Here is a 13,414-nt window from a genome sequence, read left to right on the forward strand (position 1 = left end):
TCTATGCCCTTTCCTCAGCATGGAGTGCTGGTACCTTTCCACCTCTGAAAATCCAACCCATCCACCAAGATCAACTACAGTTTTAGCTATTCTATAAAACCCCTCCTGATCACATCAAGAGGATCCTCTGAAATCCTACCATACTCATTGCTAGAGTAAAATCGGCATTGTGATGTAGCCATTTGCATACATGATTTGTTTTTCCACCACCTAAACTAAAAATAATGGGTCATTCTTTATACTTTTTTTTCTTATCCTTAGGCCATGTGCTCATTAAATGAGTAGAATTAATAAATAAGAACTCCTACAGAACCTCTGCTTATGAATTTTGTTGAGGATATAAAATGCCATGTGCTAAACAGGAAAGATTAGAAGCTCTGTGAGACTTCTTATACCACTGAATTCGTTTATGAACCAAAAAGTCTGCAGTCTTATGCTGTAAAGAAACAAGAAAATCCCTCTGTTAAGAGCATTAATTCAGTTTAATTTTGTTGCCTCACATAGAAATAATATGGGAGAGAGGATTGCATTTTACAGTTTCAGAAATGTATAAAATGATAAAGACAATGTAATAATAACTAAAATGTGGACCTTAAAAATTATTCATTTATTTACTGAGCAGATGTATGTGTGCCTGCTATGTGCTTGGCATGGTGCTTGGTGCTGGGGATATTGTGGCAAACAAGATGGATGTGGTTCTTGCAGAAGAGAAGCTTATAGTCTAGTGGAAGAGACACATAGAATAAGCTAGAAGATGGTTAGAGATAGAAGGTAGCTGGGTATTGTGGCTCTAACCTGATTACTGATTTATTTGCTAAATGTTATTGAACCCCTTCCAGCCTTTCATGTGTCAGATATAGTACGTCTAGAGCTTCAAGTTTAAAACAAGAATGTTAACATCTGTATCATTACTAAAGCACACACTCACATAATTATTCTGTAATAGGCACTATTCTAAGTGTTGTACATATATTTTTTAATCTTCATAATAACCCTGTGAGGTAAGTCCTGTAATTGTGCCCACTTTACAAATGAGGAACCTGAGGGGCACCCAGGTGGCTCAATCATTAAGTGTCTGCCTTCGGCTCAGGTCATGATCCCAGGGTCCTGGGATCGAGCCCCACATCAGGCTCCCCGCTCAGTGGGAAGACTGCTTCTCCCTCTCCCACTCCCCCTGCTTGTGTTCCTGCTCTCGCTGTGTCTCTCTCTCTGTCAAATAAATAAATAAAATCTTAAAAAAAAATGAGGAAGCGAGACACAGAGAGGTTAAATAACATGTGCAAAGTCAACTGTATAATAGGTATCAGAGTCTAAACTTGGACTAAGGTATTCTGGCTTCATATTCCATACATTTAACCATTGTGCTGTACTATCCTCTCCCCTAGTAGCCCATCACCTAATTCACCATATAAAAGAGGTCTTATCATTGGACTATGTGCAGGGTCAGGTGCCGCAGGGCACAAAGAGGGAGCCGTGGGGTATTTCCATGAGAAGAGGCCCTATAGTCAGGCAAGGCTTTGAAGAAGTCAGCACTTGAATCAACATTAGAAAAATGTACATGTTTATCATGTGGAAAAGAGGGGCAAGAACATTCCAGGCAGAAGGAGTAACTTAAAGAAATAAAGATGTGAATTCAAATGACACAATTGAGGATTTGCAAGTCTTTGGGTAGAGCTGCAGCCTAGGAGTCCAGAGGAGACATGGGCAGGAGCTGGAACATGGGGAGTTTTATTTGCACAACATGTTAAGGGATTTGCATTTCCCCTTGACGCAATAAGAAGCCACTGAGTGGCTTATAATAAGCTGCATGTTGGATAGACCACTCTGACAGCAACTGAGAGGACTGATTGAGATACATGATGTGGGGACATAAGGGACAAGTGCAGTGTGATTATTAGAGTAGCCCAGAAGTGGAGTGCTGGGGAGGGCCTGGGTAAAACTGCAGCTGTGAGAATAGTGAGGTGGAGACAGACCAGAGAGCAGTTACCATGGCAGATGAGGGACAGAGAGGAGCCAGGGATAAGTATCCTGGGTGGCTAGGTAAAAGGAAGCACCACCAGCTGAGACCAAAAAAGCCCTGGCAGAAAAACAGGTGTGGGCAGAGACAGGACCTGTTGAGGTCAGTTGTGGATGTGCTGAGTTAGAGGTGTCTGCAGAAGACCCGGGTGGGGATGTCCAGTGAGGGATTGATAGTCAAGAATGGAACTAATGGGAGAATCCTGAACTGGACACAAGTATTTGTGATATAGTTCAGACCTTAGGAATGCACATTATTGTTCAAGAAGATGCAGAAAATGTGAATGAAGAAAGTCAAGACTCTAGAGAACACCAATATGTAATATCTTTACCATAAGAAGGCTCTTAACATTTAGTCAAAAACTTGCCTCTTTATATATGACTTAAACATTTATTGATTAAATAGTGATTCTGTATCATACCTTTTCTCCCTAAGGCCACTCACATCCATATGTGTCCTTCCTGATGCCTCAGAATTGGACAAAACCTTTGGGCAATATACCAGTCACCAGTTGTGCAAATTCAAATATTTGTATTGCCAACAAATCAACATGAAATTCACTGTGCTGAGAGTTTCTCTTTCCCCAGTTCGCCCCTTCCACCTAATACACAAAGACATGCACCAATCCTGTCAGCAGAAATCACTCAGAAGGAGAAGAAAGGGCTGATTATGAACATGCCTCTACGCTTGCCCCTCCCCCCTTCCAGATGAACTACCCTAAACCCTACCCCGCTCCTCCCTCACCTCAAATCACCCTTACCCACCCAAACAAATCAAATGATCAGGAAAAGTGGTAGTCCATATAAGATTAGGTGTGGAAGAAAGTGTAGAGATACCTGCTTCAGTGTTTCATAGATGTGGTGGTTTCTAGTCCCTCTGCCTCGGCATCCCTAGAGATTCTAATGCTTGGAGGCACAGAGACGTTAAATGGTTTGCCCATAGGTGAAAGCCGAACAATGGTCTAACTTCCTCACTTAATTGTTCATTTGCCAAACATTTATTGGGCCCCTATTATTTCCCTGTCAGCATGTGAGGTGATGAAACATATCCATAGCTGGGGAGACAATTGTGAACAAAGATTTAAAATGTCTCTCACTAAGTGCTCTAAAAGAGAGAGAAATGCAATGCGCAAGGTGTATTTTGCATTACCTGAAGGTCTAAGAAGTGCTTACAAAAGACTTCACAGATCATGAAGGGGCCTGTATATCACACGTAGGAGTTTGGACTTGAGCCTGAGGACAATGGGAAAGCCATTGAAGGGGTTTAAAGAGGTTAATTTGATGACCATGTTTGTATTTTGTTTTATTTTTTTAAAGATTTTATTTATTTATTCGAGAGGGAGAGCGAGAAAGAGAGCATGAGTCGGGGGAGAGGCAGAGGGAGAGGGAGAAGCAGACTCCCCTCTGAGCAGGAAGCTTGATGTGGGGCTCCGTCCCAGGACCCCGAGATCATGACCTGAGCTGAAGGCAGACGCTTAACCAACTGAGTCACCCAGGCGCCCCGACCATGTTTGTATTTTCAAACAATAACTCTGAAAGTAGTTCGGAGAATATATTAAAAAGTGATGAAAACTTGATATAAGGGAATTTAAGCACAGATAGAGGCGAAAGGATGGATATGAGAGAAGCTAGGAAACAGGACTTGGTTACTGGAAACATGTAAGGGGAGGCAGGAATTTTCACTAACTCTGTGATGTCTACAGTGGGAGACTGGATGAATGGTTACACTGCTAACAGAGAAGTGAATTATCTATGAAACAAGTTTTCATCGGGCACCTACTATGTGCCATGTGCTGGGATCTTGGGATCCATCAGTGAGGAGAACAAAGATTCCTGCGCTACTGGGGCTTGCCATCTGGCAGGGTGAGACAAGCAGTAAACGATGAACAGTGGAGGCGCCCCGCTGGCTCAGTCGGAAGAACATGTGACTCTTGATCTCAGGGTTGTGAGTTCGAGCCCCACGTGGGATGGAGAGATTACTTAAATAAACAAGACTAGAAAAAAAACCAACAATGAACATGGTTCAAGTTTTTGAAACATGAGGAACCTGAGGGCCAGAGAGGTTAAATAACTCATCTAAGACCAACAGCCTAGCTGGTTGCAAATCTGCAAATAGAAACCAGTTCTGCTGATTTCATTCCATGTTTGGCATTCTTTTCAGCCCTCCATCCTCACCCCTGCCAAAGGAAGAAGGAAGAGTTAGATAAGAGCTGGGACTCCAGGGAATAGATGAGCTTACAGAAAAGGGAAAGTTCAAGGAGATGAAGGGCATCAAATATCAAGTGCACAAATGATACATTTTTGTCCAGAGATCCTGGATGAAAGCCACATTCATCCATTCTGGACCCAATAGAAAAAGAACACTTAGAAGCATCTCTTGGTCAAAGAAGCAAAAGGGTGGATAGGTATGACCTAAAACTCAGCAGCCTCTCACGCAAAAGCCTTCCTAATAAAACTACCAAATTGAAAAATAGGGGAAGGAAATGCCTTCCGAATCTCTAGTGTCACAGTAGGAATAGTCCTTCTGTGATTTTTAAGCTCCATAAAGGTTGTTCCCACAGAGCATATTTAACCATCAAGATGATCTCACTGTGCAGACTTTTAATTGAGTGTGCTCAGTACAGGAAGCAATTTAACATCTGATTCTTATAATGGATCATGTCATTTCAAAGGTGGATATGCTCTTTGCCATTGATCATTTTCTTCCTCTAAGCACATGAAGCTTAGCTGTTAGCATGTTAACTGGGCTGCTCTGATACCAAGAGGACTGCAGTGAACGCTTTACTAATGATTTTCAGTCTGTTTTGCAGGTACATTGAGTGTTGTTAGCAGCACTGAACTGATACTTGATACTTGATACAGGTTTCTCTCACCTGAGGGTCTCATGGTACTTCACAAAGGTTAACTCATTAGTCTTTTAAAAAACCTCAAGAGGAATACATTCGAAGCTTGTTGTAACATGGTTGAGATTTGGGTATACCCCAGGTCAAATCACGCTCCCTTAAAATGGAACTCCTTGCCATGAAATCTCAGTAATACATTTAACCTATGCTAAAGATATTGGCCCTAACCTCTACTATTGTCATTTTAAAATGCACCTACTATATTTCTTTCACAAAATCTGGCTTCTCCTGGTCACATAGTCTTTGAGGGGGAACATAAAAGCAGAGTTCAGAGCTTTGTAATCCTCTCTCCCTGATGAAACTTCCTCTGAACCACCCCATATATTGTTACTCATAGATAAGTGGCTGCGAAATTCATAGAAGGTAAGCATTCACGTAGAGAGGACAACTCTTGCTGTTCTCTACTGTGATCCTCTCTCATTATACTGTATCTTAGAAGTAGATTAATCAGCTAAAGAGAGATGGAACATTCAGCCCTGAGGTATTTCTGAACATTCTATTTGCTATACGGCAGAAACCATATGAGGTACTATCATTGTGTACCCCATCCGAGGGGTACACATCTTCAGGAACTGAAGGTCCCATAAGGCTTTGTTGTAAGGATATTTGTTTTCGGGCTAGCCTATGACATGTGGCCATCTTGTCCATCAGAGAGATGACAGTATATATGTGTGTGTGTGTGTGTGTGTGTGTGTGTATTCACAGCTCAATGACCTTGAATGACTCGCTTAACTTCTTGGAGTCTCAGCTGCCTCATTTGTGAAATGGTAGGTTAGCCAAATGGCTCTTGAGGCCCCTTCTAACATTGAGATCTATGATTCTTGATCCTGTATATTGAGCTTTTGACACTGATTATGAATGGTTCATGGATACAGTCCATAAACTCTTAACTCCATATTGTTTATGGTGAGAAAATATTAATTAAATAGTTTTGTTTTCATTATAAAGACATCCATGCTTTGATATATAGACCATGTTGTTTGAGAATTTACCTCTATTTATAGAGGTACACATACACACACACATATGTGTGTATATATATATATATATCTTCATTATAACAATGTCTCATTATGTTTTTAAGTGTTCCCTAATGGATGGTGATATGCATCTACTAATAAAACAGATAATTAGAGGAGGAAGTTGTAAGAGGCTCATATAATTATTTTTGCCAGGGAAACTTTCCTTGATTATACAAGTACCATATGCTTTAAAATTATTATTAGTTTTCCCCTTTATTGAAAGTGTCAATAATTAAAAGATTTTCATCTGACTATACATGTCTACCACATACAATGTATCACTTTCTTGCAATTTCCAGGTATTGATCAGATCATTTGAAATGATTAGTGTGTACACTGTATTTTTCCTACAGACATTACAGGAACAGCAGGGTCATAAATGCCATTTGATAAAGAAGCTTTGTTCAAAATGTAATGCACATGCTATGGGCACAACTATGTAGCCATTCATCGTGCCAGTGAAGAGAAAAATCTACTCATATATAAAACAGCTAGACTTTAGCATCTTCAGTAGAAAAGAGATAATTAATGTAACCAGATAGGAGCCTAGCATTACAGGTGCTTTTCCCTATTCGGTTTTGGACACACACCTGAATTTCTTAGGAACAGTAGCTAAGCTCTCAGAAGAAATGTTTCTGTTAGTTAGCAAACAATGTTAGCATATCATAATGCTACAAATTCCCTGTACTTAAAGAAAAGCTCAAATGTAGACAGCTAGCCACTGAAACATGATTGGAGGTTTTATAGTGCTTTTTAGCCTACAAGGACAAAAAGCTTGTGACTAATCCCTATATAGGCTTCATTAACTTGCTATTCAAAGGATGACAATCTCTGATCAAATTTATTTTAAAGTAAATCTTTTTCTATTCCGTAAAAGAATAAAGAATAAACCTTCAGGTGGCTCTGATTTGATTGATTTAATCAAAAAAGAACCCTGCTTGATACAGTGGATACACCATTAACACTACAGTGAGGTCAAAACATTGACTTTAGATTATTGAATCAGTAAGTGAAGTTCATTGGTGGCACTAGAAATACAACCCAAAACCATCCTTAGGAGAATTACAAGTCAAATTAAGTGTGTAAGACTAAATCCACAGGTATATCTTTGGGAGGTAGGTAGGAAGTGGAAAAAATCACACTATTTTCATGATTTCCTAGCAACACGTCCCACTCTGAGATGGTTTTTCACCCCCTAAGCTTTTTTTTTTGTCTCAAGTGAAAATAGAAATGGAACCCCAAAATATTCTCCTATTCAAAATCCCTTATCTTTATAAAAGAGAATTCGTTTAATGACCATTAGATTGTATATGTATAGTCAGGTGATTCAAAGCACATCAAATATCAAATGTTTTCAAAATACGTCCTTTTACATTTTGTTCTGGGACAATGAAAACCACACCTGTAATGCCAGCATTAGCAGGCAGCCATGCAAAATCCCGTGGAACTTTTGACAATTTGACAAGTTTGAACGGAGAGGTAAATTTGCAACTGCCTCTCTGTAAATCCGAGCTAACTAGCGACTGTTCTAGGACATTAAAGCTTTAAAATTGTTTTTCAAACCGGAGACATATATTTAAATAAGGTGGCAATTGCGAGGCAAGAAAATGTAAGTAAGCATGAGTGTGAGGAGGTGTGCTTATTTACATGGTTAAAGTACAGTTCCTGATAGGAATTCATTTGTACACATCAATAGCAGCATCTCAAGAAAACAGGGAAATTTTGTGTTTCACTTGAAATGCATTCCTCTCATTCACTCAAACTCTTATTCTGAATCCTGGGTTCATTTGCTATTTGGCATTTTTCTCAGTTGTTATTTACCTACATGAAGTGAACACAGACCCAGCAAAGGGTCTATTTAAAAGGTGTATTTGGCCCTGGAGGTGAGATCCTATAGGGAGCTGGGTGCCCACCTGCACAGAGTGATCTGCTGCCTGGCAGTCCTCTGCCAGGGCCAAAGGAGGTGGAAAGGTGTTATAGTGGAGACGGCTGTGAGAGATTAAGGGAAGCCAGAATGCAGTTGTGCAAAACTGGTGGCCAGGACATGAAGAACGGATCAAAATACATCCCAATTCCATATGTCAAAATCAGATGATTGGAGATTCTGAAGAGCATCCCATATATCTTCCCCTGCCAATAAATGGACTGATACCTTCATTCCTAAAACACAAATATCCTACACTTATTTGATGGTTTTAATTTTTTCTCCAAATGCTTATATACTCATTTTCTTCATTTCAACATTATGGACATAATATGGGGTCATTATTCGATGTTGGATTGCACATTGATCTGTGATGATACAAAATGACTTCAAAATACCTGAAGGACTATTCCAGATCTTCTGAGTCATTGGAGAGAAGGAGAAGAGGGATGGGAAGGACAGAGATTAGTCCTTCATGAAAGAGTAAGGACAATACATTTTCACATTAGGTGGGGTGCATAGAAATTCTGAATGGGGTCTTGCATCTGCTATAAAAAATTTGACCAAATTCCCAGTAACCTAGCAAAAGGGTTTCTGGTACTCTCATACTGTCCAGGTGTAAGTAGAGTAAGAAATAGTGTCCTCATTTTATAGTTGAAGGAACTAATTTGCTTTGAGACACAGGACAACTTACTTTATTTTGTATGCTTCAGAGTTGAGGCTGACAATAGAATTCACAGCCCAATGCTTTGTCCTAAAGATCACTGGGGATTATTTTTTTTTTTAAATCTTGCTTGTGATTTGCTGAGTTTCTTGAATGTAAAGACCTTGTCTTTCATTAATCATAGAAAGTGTTTTAGTCATTATTTCTGTAAATCTTGTTTCCCACATTCTCTATTACCTCCTTTTGGAAGTTCCATTAGACCACCCCACTCTGGCTTCTATGTCATTTACTTCTTTTTCCTATTTTCCATGTCTTTGTTTCTTTGTTATATAGATAATTTCTTCAAATTTGTCTTCTAGCTCACTAAATATCTCTTCAGCTCTGTTTATTATGATGTCTACCCCTTCCACTGAATTTTTAATTTCAGTGATTACTTTTTATTTCTAAAATTTTAACTTGGTTTTTTTTTCAAATATTCCTCATTGATTTTTGATAATTTCTTACTCTTTAATCCTGTTTCTGGTTACTCCCTTTTCTTTCAACATATGAAACAAGAGTTATTTTATATGCTGAGAAGTGTACCATGTCAAGTTTTGTGGGTCTGGGTCTATGGTTTGTTGTTTCTATCAATTCTTGCGTATGATGGCTTGCTTTCTTGTTTCTGTTATGTTTTATTGTGTGTTCAAATATGTTGAAATTCTAAGTCCCGTGCAAAACAAGTATTCCTCTGGGGAGGATTTACGTTTGTTTCTGTCAGGAACCCATCTCCTACAGATCAAGGTAATTTATTTTTTTTAAGATTTTATTTACTTATTTGACAGCAAGAGCAGGAACAGAAGCAGGGGAGTGGGAGAGGGAGAAGCAGGCTTCCCGCCGAGCAGGGAGCCCGATGTGGGACTCCATCCCAGGACCCTGGGATCATGACCTGAGCCGAAGGCAGATGCTTAACGACTGAGCCACCCAGGTGCCCCAGATCAGGGTAATTTAAATTAAAAATCTCAGGTCACAGTTTTTTTGACCATACAGATAGTATAAATTCAGGCCCACGCCCTCATGAAACTTTTGACTAGTGGCCATGAAATCTAGGAGGAAGCTTGTTACTTAATATCTTCAGACCTAAGCCTGAGACAGATCATTTTCTTCTAGTGTGTCTTTGCAAGCACATTGTCTTCTAGATGGGTTTCAAATATGGGTTTCAAACCAGCATCAGTCCAAAGTTTAGCTAATAATCTGTTCCCCACTCTGGACCCTCACCAAAACTCAACATACAGCAGATGCCTCTGGTGTCCTGGCAGAGCTGACTTTCAGTGTAATCTTAGGCAAATCAGCCACTCTGGGTCTCAATTTACACATCTGCAAAATGTGTTTTTCAGCTAAGTGCACATTTTATTCTATTTTTTAGTAATTTCCATTTTTTTACTTTAAATGGAGAAAAAAAATTTTAAGTTCCAGTTAAATCAAGAATTCTTTCTGCTGAAGTATGGGTAAACACATTAGAGTCCAACAAACTTAAAAGAGTTCATTCCATGCTAACGAAATGGTTCAGTTAATGTATATTAGAAGAACATTCTGAGAAGTATTGTTCAAAAGATATTTCTGAAAACATAGCAGTCAAATCAACAGCAAAGTCAAGAATAAACAGTTTCAACAATCAAAGAGTTTCCCACACTTCTCTGCTAGGTCCATTTATTTTAAAATTTTATTCTGCATGTCAAGCATCGAGCATTTAAAGTACTCTAAATACACTGCCTACTTTCTTTTCCAACACGCTCCTCTTTGTTCATTTATTTGTTGACAGACTTACTGGCATAATCATGGAATGTTTTTGCTAGATCAGATCTTAGAGAATACTTAGTCCTGCCCCCTCCTTTTATAGAAAAGAAAACTGAGGCCCAGAAAGTTCAAATGAGTTGTGCTGGGTCATGCAGCTAAATTAGGCCCATGGTTAATATGAGAGACAAGTCTTGGGATTTCCGGTTTAGACCTTTTGTTCAATTTACCATTCAGAGAAGCCTGTTCAAATCCAGATATCACCTTTCCATTGTCAGCACTTGCACTGAATATCTAGAAAATTGGCAATGTGCATATATAGGGCAGCATCCCAGCATCTCTTCTTGACTGTCAGAAAATTATGAAAATTGTCAGAGTTTCAGGACAGAAAAAATTCAGACAGAAATGAACTCAAATCCCAGCTCAGCTTCTAAGTTACTATGAGACCTCAAGTAAGTTACTTGGTTTTTCTGAGCTTCTCCTGTAAAATGGGGAAATAATTCTTATTCTGTAGGGTAGTTATAAGGGTTAAATGAGATAATATATGTGAAACACCTAATGTAGTGCTTCTCCCATCATAGACATTAAATTATAATAATAAATGGTAGCTATTATTGTCATTATATTTCAATTCTCATTGTAAAGACACATTTCAAAGACAAATCTTTTGTAAGTAGAAGATAAATCAGTAGCTGTCTCAAGGAAATTCATTTTCAGATACTGTAAAGCTGAATTAGTATAAAAGAGTATGGAAATTCTCTCTACCCCAAAATCATTGCATGCTTTTGTTCCTACCTAAATGGTGGTGTTTCCTCTGTTTGTAGGATAGATGTTTTACTGAAAAGTTAGCTAAAAAATAGTTGTTCTGTCTTTTCACTCCCTTTACTTTAAGTTCTGCTATTCATTATAAAATCACAGTCAAGGAAAATTTATATTCCTGGTATGTCAGATAAGATTAGAGTTCAGCAACAGGAAATACCTCCTTCAAAAAAAAGAGTGGCTTAAACAAGATATAAGTGTGATTTTCTCTCACACAAAAGAAATCTAGAGGTAAGCACCCCAAAGCTTGTGTGATGACTCCAGAAAGAAAGCTTCTTTTCACTCCCACCTCTACTATCCCCAGGATGGACCCTTATTCTCATAGTATGCAATGGCAGCCAGTTTTCCAGCTACCACATCTTTGTTCCAGGTACTAGAACCCAGACTAGGGAGTGGGGAGAGGCCTTGTCCTCTCTCTCTTTTTTTTAAAGATTTTATTTATTTATTTATTTATTTGACACAGAGAGTACAAGCAGGGGGAGGGGCAGAGGGAGAGGGACAAGCAGACTCCCCACTGAGCGTGGGGCTCCACGTGGGGCTCGATCCCAGGATCTTCATGGCCTGAGCTGAAGTCAGATGCTTACCTGAGCCACCCAGGCACCTCTGTCCCCTCTCTTTAAAGGAGACTTCATTGAAGCAACTGCTGGAAACATTCATTTATATCTCATTAACCAGTAACTAAGCCAAATGACCACACCTGGATGCAAAGGAAGCTGAGGACTGTGATTTTATTTAAGAAAGCTATGTGCACAAGTAAATAACATCAAATTTCACTGTAGCTTTCTAGCTCCTGACCAGCACAACAGAGCAACATGAGCAGTTCTGTGATTCACTGAGTCCCCAACAGAAAGACAAAGCCATGGCTCAACAGAAATAAAACTTTTCTTTGTATTAAGAGCAGTGAAATACTTCACCTATGGATCTTCTTCAAGATTTGTTATGGAAAATGAATTAAAGTATCTCCTCATTAGTTTTTATATTTACTTCATGTTGAGGGTGCCTGGGTGGCTTAGTCGGTTAAGCATCTGCCTTCAGCTCAGGTCATGATCCCAGGTCCTGAGATTAAGTCCCACATCAGGCTCCCTGCCTAACGGGGAGTCTGCTTCTCCCTCTACACCCAACCCCCCGCTCATGATCTCTCTCTCTCTCTCTCACTCTCAAAGAAATAAATAATAAATAAAATCTTTATATTTACTTCATGTTGAAATGATAATACTTTGGATATATTGGGTTAAATAAATATAAAAATTATTATTTATTTAAAAGAATTTCACCTGTATTTTTAAACATTTTAGTGTAGCTACTAGAAAATTTAAAATTTTTCATGTGGCTTGCATTGGAGGCTCACATTCTATTTCTATTGGACAGCACTACTCTAGCATATGGCAGTATTAAGTTTAGCCTACAAAATATAACCAAATGTATCTTCCAAATTAAACTGATCCTATTCTGATACCAAGGTACCTGAACAAATAAACTTATAGTATAAGATTGTTGGCAAAGTTAGTTATGTAGAGGTTTACCAAAAATGATGATTTTGATTTTAGTATAATTGACGAAGAATCCTTCTTGGCAATAGTAAGACAACAATGGTAACCATTACTAAACCCACCTCTAATGTATGACAATAAAACTATAATAAGGAAGCATAAAAGAATGCTTATATCTATATTTCCTAAGACAGGAGAAGCAATGATTCATTAATAGAGTTCTATGAAATATGATAAAGAATACAAATGTGGGACAATAGTAGAATAATTAAATGCCTAATGATAACCTACTTCTTGTGTAGAACATGAGCCCGTGAAACCCAGGCTTTCAATCTCTCAAGAAGGAAACCAACATATTTTCCAGATAAAATATCTAATAAAGTAGTAGGTTTATAACTTGGATGGAGTAAAGAGGTTTTATGGAATCAAATGAATTAGAACACTCTGGGTCCAGTCAGAAAACCTATAGAGATAATAAACAAACTGGCAGAGATTATAGAGTTTGTTATTCAGAGTGATTCTTGGATGGTTCTTAGGCCATGAAATCTTCCTCAGATGTTTTATTTAGTTTGATTGTTTACAAAATCATGTGTGCTATATTAAGGAGAATTACTAGGATGGAGTTAGGTTCCTCAGGGTCACCAGGTTATCAGGCACCAAGGCATCTGAGCTGCCATGACCTTGTCGTCCATATTCGTACCTTGCATAACTGCCACAGAGCCTGGTCTCTTTATGGGGTGGAACAACCGAACTCAGATCTTTCCATAAGGTCATATTAAATCTGAGTTTTTACTTAGCAATAAGCT

The 13,414-nt window shown here is 38.8% G+C and overlaps 1 protein-coding gene across 4 annotated transcripts in view; it reads left to right on the forward strand.

Moving 5' to 3' along the window:
• The window catches only part of TENM1 (teneurin transmembrane protein 1), a 772,415-nt gene that overhangs the window by 526,191 nt on the left and 232,810 nt on the right, over positions 1–13,414 (forward strand). The window lies entirely within an intron of this gene.

Source organism: Callorhinus ursinus, unplaced genomic scaffold, assembly GCF_003265705.2.
Source record: "Callorhinus ursinus isolate GAN/ISIS: 27379988/994484 unplaced genomic scaffold, GSC_fseal_2.0 scaffold33, whole genome shotgun sequence".
NCBI lineage: Eukaryota > Metazoa > Chordata > Mammalia > Carnivora > Otariidae > Callorhinus > Callorhinus ursinus.